The 15,014-nt window shown below is 46.3% G+C and overlaps 1 protein-coding gene across 6 annotated transcripts in view; it reads right to left on the reverse strand.

The window, feature by feature from the left end:
- LOC119441364 (glycoprotein-N-acetylgalactosamine 3-beta-galactosyltransferase 1) overlaps positions 1 to 15,014 on the reverse strand; it is a 131,385-nt gene that overhangs the window by 57,519 nt on the left and 58,852 nt on the right. For 2 of the 6 annotated variants that reach the window (XM_049661190.1, XM_049661186.1), the window contains exon 1: positions 2,153 to 2,258. The exons of 3 other annotated variants lie outside the window; for them this stretch is intronic. The gene's annotated coding sequence lies outside the window, so the exon portion shown is untranslated. One more of the 6 variants, XM_049661187.1, reaches the window with a different exon arrangement.

Below are 15,014 nucleotides of genomic sequence, written 5' to 3' on the forward strand. Positions count from 1 at the left end.
TCATCTTCATTACACATGTTAGTTGGGAGAAAGCGATAACCGCAATCACTTCTTCTAGCTTACGAACTTCACACATTACCACGAATCGAGCCCAGTATTGTGCTATATTAGAGCCGTCGCTTCGATTGGCGCCGCCATGTTTGTTGACGAAAGCTTTTGGGGCAGCTTTTGGGGCTCCCGCTAAATCGATGAAATAGCGTGGCCGACGCAAAACTCAAACGCAGTTTCCGTCTTGCGCATGCGCAGTGGCTTCGACGCTATTTCTTTGGGGACCCAATACGTTTGAGGCCCCTATTCTAAACTCGAATAATTGCTGGGGTTTTACGTGCCAAACCACGATATTATTGGATGGCATGACGCAGTGGGGGACTCCAGTATAATTTTGACCTCCTCAGGATCTTTCACGTGCACCTAAGTACACGGCTGTTCCTGCATTTCGCCTTGATTGAAATGCGGCCGCCGTGGCCGGGAATCAAACCCGCGTCCTCGAGCCAGCAGCACGACACCTCACAAGTTAAGCTAACAAGGTGGGTGAAGTTCATGTGACGTGATGCACTGATGTCATCGTGGCAAACATGTTTCGATATTAGCAGAATGAGGAGCTGCATCCATGATGCTACGGGCAAACCATCTAGAAGTAAAAGCACCAGAATCCACCTTTGGCTCGGGCTCTTACTCCCATTCTATTTATACGTTCTCGCATACTTGGCCCACTTCCCAATGTTTGGATTCTCCTCTCGGAGGAGGATCTGACCTTACGTCCAACCTATAGCAATGAATCTCTAATCTAAGCACGAAGAAAAATCCATCTGGCAGGAAAAGGAAAATGGCAGTAAAACTTCGCGCCAGAAACGTGGAGCAGGTCGATAGCTGTGCCCTGCGCGATACTTCATGCGGAAGACATGGCCATGAACACACTGGAGCGTGTCATGCACCCGTGCTTCCCTTCTTTCATGTCGGCGCCACGATCGCCCGACGGCTCCAACCCTATGTTACTGTTCTCCCTTCCTGAGTATAGCCATGTTAGTACAGTGTACTGTGAAAAACGCACTACTCCCAGCTTCATCCAGATGCCCGAGGATCGGGTGCCTAAAGGTCAAGCAGGGTGTAAGTTTAAGTGCATCAAAGATGCAAGCCACCGGCTCAGACAACGGCGCAGAGAGGGAAGGACAGGCGAGGGGGGCATTGGGGCAGGTATACACGCACAGCCAGGCGGCCGGCTCAGCCAACTAAAACACAGCCTTCGAGATTTGCTTCTACCCGATCAGAGCCACATCTGGAGCGTGGATTAGGGCGCCACTTATAGCGCAAACACAGCCAAATCCCAGATTTTCAGTAGCCCAAGTATAGCCACATAGCCAACTCGTGCAAGTCAACGCCACAAAAATTTTCCCGTAGCTCAATTTGGCTATATATAGCCAAACCTGGCAACACTGCCCTGGCTTGCTGCGGCACAATCGCTATAGAGACCGGGGTTGTCGTGGCCATGGTCTTCTTACTCTTCTCGGGAAGGAGTCCGTACTCTGGCAGAAATCGTCGCAGCCCTCCCTGGTCCGCAGTGACGTTGGCGTTGTCTTCACGTCTTACAGAGGGTTTCGGGTGCACAACGAAGCACCTCCACGAGATGTCACATTGGGTGACGATGAAAAACCAGACAGTAGCAAGAACTCTCTGGAACTGTTATTCGGCCACCTTGTGGTCAAAATTCAAGTGACACTCAAAACATAACGATAGCGACGAGTACAGTTGGCGTCGTCGAAATTCTAATTTAAGGGTCAGATCCGTCAGCTATTTATACATCACTCGTCGATAATTCTAGCGTAACCGCTGGTGCTCGCGGGCCTTCCACGAGGTACAATCTGATTAAAAGTTGTAGAGACAACATGGACAACAGATGGAATCGGCGACAACAATTGAGAATGTTCTGACACACGCGGGCACGCCTTGCGTCTACCGATAACCTTTAACAGTTGTTAGCCGGTGAAAGAGCGGTCCCCAGAAAAAAGGATAAACAATGTACGCGTGTCAATACGCCCCCCCCCCCCCCCCTCATTCTGCTACTCAATCCCGTCTAAATGTTTTGGTGAATTATGCCGCTAGTATTCGACAAAAGCAACCGCTAACCTGTTGTTGCTGGAAGCTGAGCGCTTACCGTCACAAGCGAAGGCGAATTCGCTGCCATACAGAAATGCCAGCCAGTGCTTTCTGTCGGCGGGAGAGCGCGACCAGACTCGTGGATCTTATTGACGCAAGCACCGTGCCACGCCGAGTCGGCACACTGCGATTGTCATTAATTTATTCCCACTTGTGAGCGCCAGCTTTCACAAAACTGACGCTCGAGCAAAAGCCCCTGTACGCTCGAAGCTGCTGCTGCGTCAGCCCTGAACGCCTCGCCGCTATACGGCATTTGGCTCCAATGGCGCTGCGATGGGGAAAACGCAAACCAGTGGCAACGCAAGCCGAGTAAACGGCAGCAGGCTCCGCACCGACGGAGCGGCATCTGCCCTCCTGCTGCTCGACGAGTGCACACTGATTGGCCTTTGCTTCTTTCCGAGTCCGGGTGAAAGACGCGCCTTTAAACAATTTGCAACTGAGGCACGCACTACCACCAGTACATAAACACGTCGTTAAATCCTGCCAAACAGAATCGCACGGTTCGAATTCAGCTGTCCACGACTGCGCTTGAGCGCGAAGGTTGTCGTGGAAACAGTGACTTTTCCTTGAAGAAAAAGATGCATCACCATCATTTATTGTTATTATTATTATTATTATTATTATTATTATTATTATTATTATTATTATTATTATTATTAGCATGGCGCCCAGTAAGGACGCATGCTTGCTCTGCTCGTGCCCTTTTTTCGGAAAACAGCAGTTCTTTCGTTGTGAAAAGTGTGAAAAACGTGTGCATGCGAAATGTGTGACCTGGCGAGACGACGAACTGGATCTTTTGAAGTCGCGATCGCGCTCCTTTTGCTGCAATTTGTGTGAGTTAAATCAGCAGGGTGTTAAGCCTAGCGACAACGACCCGACCGCGTGCTCCCCGCAGCTTTCCCTTTCCCAAACTAGTTCCCCCTTCTCCTCTTGTGCCCCGCCGGGTGACCTTGACGGCAGCATGGCAGGTCTGCGTCGCCCCCTCCTCGACGCGCTGGAGGGAATCTCGTTCTTGAGCGAAGAAGTTTCCGAACTGCGAGAGGAGAATGAACGCCTTCGTAAGGACCATTCCCGCGGCGTAGAGCAACAGACCCAAGTCGTCGCCTCCCTTCGAGCGGAGGTTCGTTGCCTGCGCGACGAGCTGTCGCGACGTGCAACTGCCATGCCTGTGAAGACACCTGCCGACTCCGGAAAGTCATCCACCCTTACTACTTCTACTCTGGCCTCAACGCGAGCTAATGTACCTGTGTTACAACGCACTGCTGAACGACGCGATGCTGTTTCCCCAAGTGATTTCCCTTCGTCCACTGAAAAAGCACCCGAGACTACACAAAAAAAAAACAAGAGTCCTGCCTCTGTTGGAGCGCGAAAGACTTCGACGTTATCTGTAGCTCAACGGCAGCACCGACCTAAGGCTATTTTTGTGTCTAATTTGAGCTCTGAAACAACCTCTTGCGACCTGACCAACCACTTAAAGGCCTTGAACATTTCTCCCCTCTTCTGCCGGCGACTTAGAACTAAATATCAATCGCATTCTTCTTTTCATGTAGCCGTCGATGAAGAAGCCCTTAAGCGCTTGAACGACCCGTCAATGTGGCCAATGGGTTGTTTGTTCAAGCTGTTCCGTGGTGTGCTACACGATGACATGATCCATGCTACTGAAATAACAACCCCCAAGGATTAAAGTGGCGTGTAATTTGGACATTTTTTACCAAAACGCTCGTGAACTTCGCACCAAAGCACGTGCATTTTTTTGCAATGTAATCTCATCTTCTTTTCCTATTGCTGTTATTTCTGAAACTTGGCTGTGTGGTGACATTTCGTCTTCAGACTTCTTTCCACCGCACTACAACGTCTTCCGCAGTGACCGGGACTTCACTGGATCTCAACAAAAAGGTGGTGGCGTGCTGATTGCAGTTGACAATTCACTGAAATGTGTACGGCGCATCGATATAGAAAGTGTACGGGAGTCGATATGGGGCTAGAAATCAGCCTAGCCCGATGTGAAAAATTGTTGATTGGATCGTTTTATGTACAGCCGAATATTTCCCCTGTTTTGTATGATGAGGTCATCTCTTCCATTGAAAGTGTAATATCCTCCCATAGTAAGCACAAAGTAATTCTTCTTGGTGATTTTAATACACCAGGTATTGATTGGAACACACTTAGATATTCTCATTACAATCATTACACAGAGAAGAAATGCAGCCTGTTGCTGGACTTTCTGTCTTTCTGTTCCCTTCAACAGCATAACTTAATCACCAATTCCTGTAGCAACGTCTTAGATCTTTGCATGTCGAATGCTCAGGTTTTAGATGTCTCTCGTTCCGAAAGTTTCCTTGTGCGTACCGATAAGTTTCATCCGCCACTAAAGGTAACTGCCTCTGTGTCAGCACTGAGGCAGAGCTCCTCCCGCGGCGTAAATGAATCCCCACGCTTTGCTTTCAAGCGTGGTGATTATCTTGGTTTATATAATTCCTTGTCCACCACCGACTGGTCACTGGTTACAGACAAAAGCAATGTTAATGACCAAGTAGATCAGTTTACAGAGCTTGTTTTGAGCAGTATGCGCAAATACATTCCCCAGTACAGGCCTAGACGCTCTAGATATCCCCACTGGTTTTCGTCTGAACTCATAATTGCCCTAAAGCATAAAGATCGCGCACACCAAAAATCCAGAATTCCGTTGCCTAATGAGTACAGAGAAGAATTCCGCTTTTTTCGGGCTCTCTGTAAACGTCTCTATAAGCGGGATCAAGATTCATATAGGGCATTCTTGGAAAATAGCGCCTCCGACCGGCCGGCGGAATTTTGGAAGTATATCCGTAAGCGCTCCAATAAACATGGAGAGGGTTTTCGCTTACTTGACTCTAGAGGGTCAGAAGTCCAAGCAGTCGCGGATTGTTTTGCAGCCCATTTCTCTTCCTTATATAAAGATGCAGGTTACAACGCTAGTGTCAGTCAGCAGCACACGACGGTTCCTACATCTAGTGCGGTGTTGTTTGATGAAACGCTTGTCCACGAATGCCTTAAGCGCTTGAAGCCTTCCCTATCCTGCGGCCCTGATGGCATCCCCTCCGCAATTCTAAAAGCTTACGGCAGTATATTTGCTCCAGTATTGACATCTATATTTAATAACTCTTTGACTACTTCCACTTTCCCTCACATGTGGAAAACTGCGCGTGTTTTTCCTGTATTTAAGTCTGGCTGTAAAACCGATGTCTCAAATTGTCGCCCGATTTCTCTTCTCTGTGCCACGTCCAAGATTTTTGAGCTTGCTCTTCACAAGACTTTTACTTTTACTGTTCTTCACAAGTATTTTACTGTGAAGAACTCGCTCATTCCGAATCAGCATGGATTTCTCACCGGCCGCTCCACTATCACAAATCTCGCAAGTTTCATGACACAGATCTCCACGCCGGTACTTCAAAGGGGGCAAGTTGACACCATTTACTGTGATCTCAGCAAGGCTTTTGATGTAGTCAGCCACTCGCTGCTTCTGATCAAGCTTACGCACTTTGATGTTGACTCTTCAGTTGTGAATCTCTTACGCACTTATCTTCTTGGTAGATCCTGTTATGTTAACGTCAATGGCCAAACGTCTTCTTACATGGCAACTAGCGGCGTCCCTCAAGGATCAGTATTAGGACCACTCCTTTTTTTTCATTTTTATTAATGACGTTCTTTCTGTTATTCGGAACTCTTCTTTCCTTCTATATGCCGATGACATCAAGATTTTTAAGAAAATTCACACTGTTGATTACTGTCGCGCCCTGCAGTCTGACCTGTTTTCCTTTTCTAAATGGTGCAAGGATAATAACCTTACCTTGAATGCTGCTAAGACCAACGTCATGACTTTCACACGCAAAACAGCAAGTATTTCTTTTTCTTATTCTGTAGATTCTGTGCCGTTGTGTAAGGTCTGCGAGATCAATGATCTTGGTGTACTTTTTGATGCAACCTTACACTTTTCAGCTCACACTAAACGTGTTGCAATGCGGGGTATGCGCTCACTTGGTTCTGTATGCAGACTATCGAGGGAATTCAAGTCTCCTACACCGTTCCGCAAATTATACACAACCATCTGTCTTCCTCAACTCGAATATGCGTCGGTCGTCTGGAATGGCTCTTCTAGATCCAACAGTGACATTATAAATCGTGTCCAGAAAAAGTTTCTAAGCATATATAATCACCGCTTTGCAAACCTGGACATTGCACTCTGTACTAGCACTGTCGGATTGTTGTCATTGCCCTCACTTCGCGACCGACGTAATCGCGCTGACCTTGTGTTTCTCTTTAAACTCCTTCACGGTAACCTCACGTGTCCCGAACTTCTCAGCAGTGTCATGTTCCGTATCCCACGCAAGATCACCAGAGAACATAGACCTTTCCATGTTCCTGCCTGTCATCACGAACACTCAACTGTCCACAGAATACAGAATCTTTATAACGCTTACTTTCGTGAACTTGATATCTTTCATAACTCCTTGTCATCGTTATTTTCCGAGCTTTGCCTTGTGTTATAATTTCATTTATTGTTCAAGTGCCCTTCTCCTCCTTTTTCTTTTGTATTTACTTTGCGCTTTGTTGTCGGTACTCTCTTCTTTTCACAATTTTTATTTTTATTCATTTATTTTTTAATGATTTTTCCCTGAGTGTTTTGTTTTTGGTTTGTAATGTATGCGTGCGCCAGCACTCAGACCTTAGGGTTGTTCCTGGGCACGTTAAATAAACATGATTGATTGATTAAAACAAATATTTCAGTACAAGCTGGTAAGTACCTCTGTAAGGTACAGAACGACCACCTGCTCCAAAAGCGAAGTACGTGTATCACATGAAGCGATATTGCGAGGAACGACAAATAGAAAATTTTCGTTGTACGGACTCGTTTACAATCTTCGGGAAACGGCGGTTGACACGCCGCTCACTTGAAGACGTGATTATCTCGCGACACGCATTCTGCACCCCAGAACCTCTACCTGGGGAACCAAAAGCCGTAGTCGGTTAGAAAAAAAAAAAAAGCAATGCGAAGCGCCGGTCAAAGAAAAGACAAGCGCGTCGCGTGCGATCGTTGTAATCTTAAAAGAACGGGCGGGAATCTGTTGCGCACGGTGTCTCAATGGCCATTAGGTTCGGATAGTCAGTACGAAGTTGCGGCTTCGATTTGTAGCAGCATTACGCTTGGGCCCGAATGCGAAAAAGCTCGTGTACCGAGTATTGGCGACACATTAAGAACTCCACTTGAGCGAAATTCCCACCACGGCATCTGTTATGCTGTGCATCTTTGGGACTTAAATCTCACTCGACGACGAATCAGCAGATTATCGATCAGCCAATCAATGCAAGAAGACTTGCCTTCGTTAGGACGAAGACAAGTGACCTCGTCAAAACGATGGCTCGAGGCGTTCCTATTTCCACCACCATTCATCGCATTTAAATAAATACCGTTTATTCCCGTGTACTAAATTGACTTCTGGAATTCTCTACCTGGCGGCATCTCTTCCTTTCTGTTAAAAGAATTTGTCACCGTACTTGATGCCATGCAGTGTATAGCCGCATTACCTTTTCTGTATTTTTTTTGTAATTCCTGATTTTTTTGCCTGAAACATACCTATATATATATATATATATATATATATATATATATATATACATACATACATGGTGTTTCAGCGAGCACTTTCATAATTTATTTAAGGTTGCCTGTGGCAGATAGCCAAATTCTCGTCAATCAGCTGGTCTACTCGAAGAGGCGGACATTACTTGCACAAAAAATTGAAAGGCATAATCGAATAATTACCAAAAATTTACTAATTAAGTTTTTAACTAATTGCCTGATGGCCCATATTGCAGTTTGGCAATTGTAGCCGTGGAGTTCGCAAGGCGGATCCACTTGGAACGAATTCTCAGGATGACACCAGTTTCGAGATATTAATTCCCGAACTTTGCGGAGAAATGCATTGGTGTTCCAGTTAATTTCGTGCTTCAATGAAAAAAGCGACGTTTTGTTAAGAACCTAACTGGAACGCCAATGCATTTCTCCGCAAAGTTCGGGAATTAGCATCTCGAAACTGGTGTCATCCCGAGAATTCGTTCCAAGTGGATCCGCCTTGCGAACTCCACGGCTACAATTTGTAAATTGCAATATTGGCCATCAGGTAATTAGTTAAAAACTTAATTAGTGAATTTCTGTTAATTATTACATTATGCATTTCCATTTCTTGTGCAAGTAATGTCCGCCTCTGCGAGTAGACCAGCTCATGAACTAGAATTGTGCTATCTGCCACAGGCAACTTATAAGAATTTTTGAAAGTGTTCGCTGAAACACCCTATATATATATTTTAACTTCTTACTTTCGTAACCTAGTACTCTGCACTCACTCCTGCAATAGCCGTTTAAAGGATACGGTACATAGTTAACAAAAAGTAAACATTGGGACGCTAATAAATCAGCAGTGGATGTTTGTGTTTCGCAGTAACTTATATAATGAAGGGCAGACGAACAACGGCTGGCAGGCATGACAATGACTGACGCTTATTCAGATATGGCACAAGTAGCGCCGGAATTCTGGCACATAATGATGACTCTTTCCACTTCCTTCACCCTGAACTCAGATTGGCGACCATGCAGAAAGAAAGAAATACGCCTTCTGGCTAACTAAGCGTGAAGTCACACAACATGAAGACAACGTCAAGAGAGAGAGACAATTTATTAGAAAGCCAGAGAGGTCGGTCTGAGCGTGCATGCTCTGGCCTGCTACTCTGCACCTGGGGAAAAGGAAAGGGGACTAAAAAGAGTGATGGAAGATGATGATGAGGACAGGAAGAAGGGATGCATATATATATACACTAACACAGTGGTTTCCTTAAAGTATTGCGTCTAGGGTTTGGTGATCTTCAGGTAGTCCAGAGCAGCCCTTGTAGCTATTGATGCTACTGTACGGTCACACATTGCGGACAAAATATTATTTTTGGACAATATTCGCCGGCCAAAGCCGGCTGGCGTCGAAGCCAGCATCTTCCGCTGTGATGCGTAGAGAGAGCAATCGCAAAACAGATGTTGGAGAGTCTCCAACACTTGGCAGCGTTCACAGTTCGGGCTGTCGACCAATCAGCGTCGAGTGAAGGCGACGCCCAGGCGAATCCGGTGAAGCATGCTTGCTTGGCATCGCTTGACTTAGCTGGGAGGCGAAAAGTCCTCTCACAGTCTGTTTCCCGCAGGCACCTGTGCCGATGGTCTGGTTGAGCCCCAAAATGTGCTGCGCAATCTCGCATGCGCGTGGTCAACAAAGAGTTTACATCGCTCCGAGAGTAAGGAATCTTCGACGGCTGTAGGAATAGCGGTTCTTGCTTCCGCATCAGCTAGCTCGTTGCCGGCCAAGCCACAGTGACCAGGTACCCATTGGAAGGTAATTGAGTGACCGTTCCTCTGAGCAAGATCAAATATTTGTAGGATGTCTAACGTTAGCATGTTCGTCAACCTCAAGCATATTCTAATCGCTGACACGTCTCATTGAAGTGCAGAAGACGCGAGGCAATCATAATTGCGCTTTCATTCCTTGAATTTGGAAAGGTAATTAAACCACGACGAGTAAATGAGGTAAAGTCAGGCAGCAGCGAACTGTGGTCAGGCAGCAGTGAATGTGGTCTTCGTTCCTTTCTCGTCTTTGTTCATTACGCGCTGTTACGTCATACCTTTGCTCAACTATGAATCGACTAGCCCTCATCAAGTTGTTACCAGCGAATCAGTTCCAATCTGCCGGTCCTTGTGAAGGCCTGGAGAGATGCAAGAATAGCTGGAAAATATATCGTTAAGAGAAGGTGACAGCACCCGTCTTGTGAGTGATGGCGGTGGCGGCCGCCTCAAATGTACAGGCAGTTGTAGCGTTCCGGTGATATTCAGTCAATCTGACCCTTGTGTGACAAAAAGACTGCATAAGTGACAATACTGAACCGGGGTCTGCGCATTTTGAGCTGTCCACTTCATGTTGACTAAAATATCCACTGTCAGCCGTGAAGTGCACACAGCACTCTAGCGCCCATAACAGCCTCTTTAGAGAATGAAAAAACTTGCGAAATACGTGCTGTTAGAGATAAGTTCAAGTCGACCGGACATTAAAAACAGGAAACTTGCGAGAGAGCCAACGAAAAGGCTAACATACAAAGGGCATGTTCTACATCATCCTCCGTTCTTTCGTAGCAGCATGAGCGCCGCATTCGGATCCATAAACCAACCGTAGCGCAGTGGATATGGCGTTGCGCTGCTGACTCAGCACGAGGTCGTTGGTTCGACCCCGGCCGCGACATTCGGATGGGGCCGCGAGCTGCAAAAACAGTCTTGCACCGTGCATTGGATGCACGTAAAAGAACCCCAGCTGGTGGAAATAGTTTCGGAGCCCTCCACCACGGCGTTTCATAATCTGATCGTAGCTTTGGCACGTAAAACCCTGGAAATTAACATTGATCATTGATTTTTTTACCATACGCCTTCATCAAAATTTAGGACATATTTGCAAAGCCGTTAACGGTCACCAGCATCTACCGTATAAAAATATTTCTTAATGACACTGAACCAAGCGATATGCATTGGGTATATTTGTATATTTTACGAAAGCGTGTGGTTATCTAAATCGTAGTTTGCTGCTTCAGAAATAAGAGTACTGTGAATTACGCGGCGTAACATTGAAGCTGAGTGACCCACAACAATTATCAAGCCACACTCGATATGTTAACATTGTTAATGTGCTAATATTATGTGTGGCTTCAGGAGCACCTCCCATAGATGCGGATGACGTAAGTATGTTTAACAGATTTGTTAACTGCGTGCGCGTGTTCCACTAGCTAACGAAATGCTAAATAAGCAGTCTACCTGAACAAGAATAAATCGATTAGTAATTATTGAAAGTAAAACACAAGGAACAGTGCTTGACGCTAATTCAAGAATCATCCTGACAGTATCAATGCTAACATGGAGCAGTCGTGAGACAGACGTTTTCAGCAGCTTATGTTAGTTTTTGTTGTTTCTCGTCGCTCAGTGACTTGTCACTATATTGACACGTATACATGTTTATCTTTCACCGGTGGCCGCTTTCCACCGGCTAACAAGTGTTAAACGTTATCGCTCGGCGCAGGACGCACCTGCATCGGAAGCTTCTCGAACGTTATCGATGCTTCTATCCTTCGTCTGTGGTCACCGAGGCTCATGTAATCTGATTGTATGAGCGACGCGAATTGTCTAGAACTTTCTGGAAGACACGCGGGCATCAGGGATTAATCTGGAACCTTCGATGACTCAGGTATAAAACCCGACGCGTTTCGCCGCTGATCAGATTTTCGACGACCGCAGACTGTCTTCGCCGCTTTCGCTGTGCTTTGAGTGTAGCTTGCTTTTGTGGGCACAAGTTCGCCCAATAAAGAATCAGTTTCGTCATACAGAGTTTTACGACTGTTTCCTTCAGCGTCTCTACTACGTGACAATATCATAGACCACAGTTATCGTGGCTACAGAGCCTTTCGGTTCGTCCTAGGCCATCTCGGCCTTCTCGCGTCAGGTCTATATGTGTTTTTTTTTTCCTTTTTCATTTTTTCCCCAATTTTTTTTCTTTTTTTTTTTTTTTGAGGAGGGGGTAATGCCACATGGTGTGGCAGGGCAAGGGACTGATGAAGAGGAGAACGAGGTTCGTCTGGGCATCGCGTCTAGTCTTCATTTATTCCTTTATTCTATTCAATTCATGTGATATATTATACCTATTCATTCTAATATGCGTATGTATTCCCAAATTTATGTTTGCAGTATTTTATAAATCTCCTTTCTCATTGTTATATCGAACTACCCGGTTCTTGGCCAATCCCTAATGGCCACTAACACCAAGGCTCTACATCTACGACGCTTACGCTTCGTAAAGTGCTAACGCCTGGAGACTCACTCAAAGTGTACTACAACCGGGTATACGCGACAATTCGTCCCGTCAAGTTGCTTCCAGGATTTCTTTCCTACCTCTTCAATGTATATATATATATATATATATATATATATATATATATATATATATATATATTGAAAGACGGAAGACGACTAGGACGGGCAGCACTAGACCCGTTTATTCCACAAGCACGGCCCAGACGCAAGCACGAAGAATAAGAACAGGGATGATGATGGCTATGTACATATGAAAACTACGAAGTACGTTAATAGTGCTTCCAAGATATATATATATATATATATATATATATATATATATATATATATATATATCATAAGAATCCAACAAACAATGGCACCAAGGACAGCATAGGGGAAATTACTTGTACTTAGTAATTGAAATAAAGAAACGACAAATTAATGCAACTGAAAATGGATGAAAAACAGTCCGCAGGTGGGGAACGAACCCACCTGCGCAAGTACAAGTAATTTCCCCTATGGTGTCCTCGGTGTCATTGTTTGTTGGCTTCTTATGATATGATTAATAAAAATCTGGCCCCTCGGTTCTCTTTCTTCTCGTTCATATATATATATATATATATATATATATCTTGGAAGCAACTTGACGAGACCCCTATACCGCCCAAACATAGAAACAAACACCGAGTATAGCAGCCGAATTGTAATAACGCAGAAAAATTGCATCAAGGGTCGCTCAGACTAACTTACAATTGCGAAGAACAGGCCTTTGCACAGAATACGCATTTACCGCAGGAAACAGTGGACATAAATGACGAAATCAACCAACACAGACGAAGGTGTATTTTGTGTGCGCTCGCTTACAATTTCTGTCTCTGCAAGCTCATTCAGCAGAAAGAACACATATATGTATTGAATCGTCCACAGCGGCTGCGCAAGAAACGGCTTGATTAATCTTGGAAGACAGCTCAGAGGTTGCGGGAGCAGTGGGATGTACACTTCTGAAGGGGCGCCGCCTCCATGTACGGAGTGAGCGGCGACCAAAAAAATGTCACAGTTTCGCCCTAAGGGCGAAGCAATGAATGCGATAGCAACACAGCAATGTCATACGAAGTAAGGTGAGCGGCTTTGGTAGCAATATGAATTGTAGTAAACATGAGCTGATTAAGTAAGCAGGTGTGCTGCGGCGTAAGTAGACCGACATGAAGAGAGACTCGATGACCACGAGAAGGCGTGTGTGAAACGGTGGTGTTGATGAGAAGCGCTTCCCGTGGGCAGCGCGCGTGCGAAGGGACACACCTGTAGCGCTGCACTGCCGATCCTGGCAGCATTACATGTGTAGCGTGCGTTGTAAAATGTGGCCCGACTATTACTAACTGAATGAACAAGCGTGGTGTGAGCGCGCACAAACAAACATGAATAAATCACACTGAATGACTGCAGACAACGACTGTCAAAACGCTGGCAGCAAGCGCATACGCCGCAGCGGGAGAAGGTACTACGTGCGGTCTATCGCTTCAACGGAAACTGAGCGGCGAACGCAGCGCGCATACAAAGGTCAGAGCCGTGTAGAGATAAGAGACGGTGCGGGCGAGCGACGAGCGCGGTTGTTGGCAGAGTGCGCCCCCCCCCCCCCCCCCCCGCTTCCTCCGACGCTGGCTTCCCGCTTCCTTGCTTGCGTGTGGGAGATTGAGTGGAAAGTTCCCTTTCGCCCGGTTGCAAGATAGGCCTTTGGTGCCGGAGCGCAGCGTCGCCCCGCCTCCCTCCACGTCCCCCGCACGCTTCCGCTCGGGCATACGGCGCGCGGCGAAGATTTTATCTATACGGAACCTCACGGCGACGACGACGGCAGAAATATGGTTGAAGTGTCCATATAATTGCTGTCGCAATAAAAAAAGAAGCGTGGTTCAACGCAGGCAACACTGACAGCTCCGATAGGCGGAGAGGCCCGAACCGCGTCGAGTAACGATCGACAAAGGCGCGACTCCCGAATCGACGCAGCGCTTCCGCTGTTGACGGGCCGAAAATTTGGCCGGCGAGATGCAGTGCAAGTGACCGCCTTCAGGGAGCATTTGCTTTTCGTTCGTTTTCTTTAAAGCTGCAGGCATCCCCCCCTTCTCCCCCTCCACCTTTGCTGACCGCGGTTGCTGGTGCTGTCCTGCCGGATACTCTTTTACCCAATAGCATGTCTTTATTTGTCAATGTCCGTCAAATAAATATTAGCGAGTCTAGCCTAAAATACCGTTATAACATTGTTTTCATACCTTTTAATGGTGTTAGTACATGATTATGCATTCATTTTCATTTTGTTAAGCTTAATTACGTCGTATTTGCAAGCACGTGTGACACAGATGTCTTATATGTATACTCTGCTATGCTGCTGACTTCTCGGGGTGACGAGGCCGGTCAAGCGGCGCTGCCTTTGTGTCGTCGCCCTTAGTTTTGTAAAACTGGAATAAACTGATTGATTCATTGGTCGATGGATTGATTGATTGCCCACATACAGGACAGCAATCAAATGACGAATCAACCCCACCTGAAGTTGCCCCCACAGATGTGCCGCTCGCGAGCTCTGTTTTATGCAGAACTACGAAGTGTAAATTGGTATTCGCAGCGCAACAAACATATCCCCATAATTCATTCATTAAAGCAAGCTTTTCTACGCCCTCTTACGACTTCTCGTTGGAGGTGGGATGTTGAAATTTAATTCAAAGTTCATTGCCAAGTAATGCGCCATCAAATTGCAACGCAACACGCGTATACCGGCTATATAAAATCGTGCCCATAACCTTCTGGATGCGTTCATGCTTGCAGGAAAAGCCCTTACGGGACCATGGCATGCAAGAACGCCGGCCAGTCACAAACCGTGCCGCCGAGCAGCAAGCTTTGCGCACACGACACCCAGTTTAGTACCGCTGCTCACTGCTAGAGGAAAAGGCAAGGAAACAACAACAACAAC

The sequence above is a fragment of the Dermacentor silvarum genome, chromosome 2, assembly GCF_013339745.2.
Source record: "Dermacentor silvarum isolate Dsil-2018 chromosome 2, BIME_Dsil_1.4, whole genome shotgun sequence".
Classification (NCBI taxonomy): Eukaryota; Metazoa; Arthropoda; class Arachnida; order Ixodida; family Ixodidae; genus Dermacentor; species Dermacentor silvarum.